The 4508-nt window shown below is 31.0% G+C and overlaps 1 long non-coding RNA gene across 1 annotated transcript in view; it reads left to right on the top strand.

Moving 5' to 3' along the window:
* Positions 1-4508, top strand: part of LOC117108078 — a 19064-nt gene that overhangs the window by 13907 nt on the left and 649 nt on the right. Inside the window, exons 2-3 of the long non-coding RNA XR_004445321.1 lie at positions 3100-3404; positions 4395-4508. The exon at positions 4395-4508 is cut by the window's right edge and continues 649 nt beyond it. This is a non-coding gene — a long non-coding RNA (uncharacterized LOC117108078). The remainder of the gene's footprint in view (positions 1-3099; positions 3405-4394) is intronic.

The following is a 4508-nucleotide window of genomic DNA, read 5'->3' as shown; positions in this document are numbered from 1 at the left end:
TAAGTCGTTGAAACAAAAAATTATGACAACAAGGCATGTAGACTGTAGAACACTTCATTTATTTTCGAAAGATATTACATTTTTAAAGAAAAAATGTATCAAGCCAACCCGGAACCTTCTGCAGACACCTTAACCAAATGGTCCAATGAGGCTTTGTTAGGAAATCAAAATCCGATAAAAGCTACTAATTCTTCGCACTCAGTTAATGTCCATGCGTAGTTGCACAGCACTTAGCCCTTGCTGCATGGAAATAACAGAGGTCAATATTATACACCCTCTTCTTATAAACATTTTTACAACAAGACAGAATCTCTGAGATCTGAGATCTGAGATTCTAAACCATCTTGCGATAAATTACACATATATAATATAATATAATATAATATAATATAATATAATATAATATAATATAATATAATATAATATAATATAATATAATATAATATAATATAATATAATACAATATAATATAATATAATATAATATAATATAATATAATATATAATGCCAATTTAATATGCATGCTAATATTTCATTTATATAGGATATATATTAAAATTTCCAAATGTGTTAATACTATCAACCAAATTCTACTTTCCAAAATTAGAAATTTTCATTTTCTCAGTGACAGAAATTTGTTTGTGTAAAAACAACAACAATGATTTAAAATAGGTAAACAACAGCATGCCTTAAGACAGATTGTTAAATCCTTTAATATTTCAGTTGTTCATAAATAACATTTCACAGGCTATTGTTACATTTTGTTGCAGCACTTTGCTGACGATAATGCTTTCTGTGTAATTGGTAGCAATCTTAATGAGGTAAATGACTCTCGAAAAAGCAATTGATAGTATTTTAAATTGTTATTATGAAAATTATTTTTGTCTAAATGCTAACTAAACTTACAATACTAGGGGTAATGCACTATCTGTGCGCAAATTTTGCCCGCTAGCTATGTCTTTTTCTTCTTTTTTTTTGCATACACTATATAACTGTTCGCGCGGTTAAAGCCCGCCCAGGGCGCCTGCGGTTGAGATTTTAGACATATTTCTGGGCGACATGGGCTGCAGTGCTCGCGTTCTGGATTTAGCACATAATAGTAACTAAAGTAGTTACTCAGTAAGCACAAAGCAGTTAGCCCACCTTCAAGTATACAACAGACAGAGGATTTTGTCAGTGTGGTCGGACTGATTTTTTTCCCTGCGTTCACAGCCACAGATTGCAACAAAATAAACACAAAAAAATGTATATATAACGTACAAACAAGCTGTATATATATAACGTAATATATATATATATATATATATATATATATATATATATGTATGTATGTATGTATGTATATAAATCAGGTTAACAGTAATATAAATATATGTATGCATATATATGTATATATATTAATATTAGGCTAATAATAATAATAATAGAGAAAAACCGTCTTGCGATAATGCTATTTAATATATAATTGTTGAACGTTAAAGAAGAATCGAGATTGTGAAAAATGTTATATATTATAAAGTTATATATATATATATGTACATGTACACATCTAGATGTGTATAAGAGACAGTATATATATATATATATATGGATATTCATATATAGATAGATAGATAGACACACAGACATATAGACAGACACACCGATAGATAGATAGATGAGAGATAGATAGATAGATAGATAGATAGATAGATAGATAGATAGATAGATAGATAGATAGATAGATAGATAGATAGATAGATAGATAGATAGATCGATAGATAGACAGATCGATTTGCTAATAATATGTGCTCTATATATTAAAAACGGTAAAGATGCTAACGTAAAAAAATCACTCGGATGGGCAATGTATATAAATTATTGCACTACTAAAATGATACCATGCGTTGTACATAGACCTATCTGACTTGTGGCCCCGAAGCATCACGACATCTTGGATAATTTACTCTCGAGCGAGAAAAAGAATCACGTTTTGGTGCGGTAATTCTGCGATTAATATTTAGAGCCTATAGTGTTAAACCTTAAACGTAATCTCAAGTCAGGAGGTTCAAGCTTGCTTGGCAGTTCAACATTTATTTGTATGTATACCCACGTTGTTGGCTGTATACTTCGGAATCAAACGCTAAATAACCCTTGATAGTGTTACTAATCTTTTCAATATATTGTTAATAGCACTTAAGATGTGGATAGTACGGGGTTAGCTTTAACGCTTATCTAATTCCATAATCCTTACATGGTTAGGAAAATTAAAACATAAGAATATAAATACAAATAAAAAATAAATACTGATTTATAGCATGGGCCGGGTTCTGTGTAATGTTTCTAAATTAATCTATCTTTCCGGATAACAACACACACAAGACAGAACCAAAAGAATCTATGCAGACGCAAACGCAACGCTTTATGCATATACATTTTAAACGGTAAAGAAGGGGAATCTGCGAATAAGATGTGTATAAGAGACAGGTACATTACCTGTCTCTTATACACATCTAGATGTGTATAAGAGACAGCATATATATATATAGAACTTTAACCAAATTAAATCAGATTATTTCACCCTCTTACCACATCAATAGAGTAAAATGCTATATATAGACGCATAGAAAATAACAGAAATCAATATGACACGCCCTCGTCTGAAACATTTTATGTTTATTATAATTTCCTCTGAGGCTTTCCAGTATTCTCTCTTGACTAATTTATCTGCATAATGTTTGTCAGTTATATGAGGGTGTGATCTCGCTTAAATCTTTGATATCCTAGAGGCTACCGTGGTCTAGCTGTAAAGACAATTGACAGCAGATTCAATTTCGCCCAGAGCCCATTTTGCTAATATAACTGATAAATAATTATATTCGTTGAAATGTTATGCTAGATACAATCACAATAATATTTTCCTATATTTGAGCATTTTTTTTATCATTTGTCTATAGATAAAATAAAAAATTATTTTCTTCATCGTACACGGTACAGTACTAAAATTATGTGTCTTCCTGAGTTGTAATACTGAATAAATAACACTACAAAATATTTAAATTATATAGTTTCACAGGGTTAACTTTTTATGATAACTATCTTGAATTTTGTTTCTTGCAGGTGCAGAAAAGGCTGTAGACATGTATCGTGAAATATTTACATGTTTGATTATTGCAGCGGTACTGATGGCTGCTAATGGTCAAAAGAGGCGGATTCACAAAGGAACACAATGGGGCAAACGGACGTCTCTCTACGATGGCGCCGATGAACGTAACCTCTCTGGATACCCTGACCCCTCCAAGCAAATCGACTTAGCCAATCTTGTTCGTGCCTGGATTAATTTTGAGATGCAACGGCAAGAAAATTCAATTAAAGTTCCTAATTATGACCAAGCTCTCGGCTATGATCAATCTAAATTTGAAAAGGTGAATTAAAAGACATTAATTTCAATTAGTACATTACACAATCAAAGTTTTGCATATTACCGTTAACGTAATTACACATAAATAGGTTCGCCTATCAAACTCAGTCCCCGTGTCATTTTCATCCATTATTGATAGGCCTATATACATCCGTTAACAGTTAATCACACCAATTTATCTAGTTGTATGGTACCAAGCTCGTATTTGTGGATAGTGTGAACCCTGGCACAATCACAAACAATACATTTTGGCACACGTAAATAAAATTGAGTATTCCACGCATTTATCGGGTACGGTAAAAAAATATACGTATTAAAAATAATAATAATTATAGTAATAATAATGATCAATAATGATAATGATTATGATAATGATACATACTAATGATGAAGATGGATTTGTTGAAGTTGACGATGTTGATAACATACAGTTCGCCCTCCAATTCGAGACCACCTTTGGGCCCTGAAAATTTAGGGTGGTCTCGGGGTTGGTCTCCAATTAGAGGGCTAGCTTTATGTTAAAAGGTTGAAGAATGTTATTTGGGTTTTTGGAAAAGTGGTCTCGAATAAAAGGGGTCTCGGAATTAAAGAGGTCTAGAATTAGAGGGTGCACTGTGTTAATATTAATACTATTTATTAATATTATTATTATTATTATTAATTAAAATTTATAGTTTTTATCTTGCGTTTGAAAAAGAACACGCATATATTATCGAGGCGAATTTAGTTACTCGACATCATTTTTGAAATTTACATTATGAGAGATATATATTCAAGACGTTACTTACGGTATAATATGTTAGCAAATTCCATTTAAAAACATCACTAAAGGTGTAATAAAAAATCAAACACATGACAATTATTGAAGACGTTTTGAAGATAAACACTTCATGTTTATATTGCTATGACTGTAATACGTTTGTAATTTGCTCATGTTCTATTTTTATAGTGCAGTATGTTAGACTAATTGTACTCTTCTTGTTTTGTATTGTAGGAGATAAAATGAGGCCTTATTCAGCAGCAGAAATTAAAGCGACACATCACGAAATGAACTTTATTTTCTCAATATAATAACGAACATTTTGAAAACACTCTTTTATGTACTTTA

Source organism: Anneissia japonica, unplaced genomic scaffold, assembly GCF_011630105.1.
Source record: "Anneissia japonica isolate Jap-2015-1 unplaced genomic scaffold, ASM1163010v1 scaffold287960_len3192837_cov198, whole genome shotgun sequence".
In the NCBI taxonomy this organism is placed as follows: domain Eukaryota; kingdom Metazoa; phylum Echinodermata; class Crinoidea; order Comatulida; family Comatulidae; genus Anneissia; species Anneissia japonica.
The sequence above is the reverse complement of the archived record's forward strand: the minus strand, read 5'-3'. Positions and strand labels throughout refer to the sequence as shown.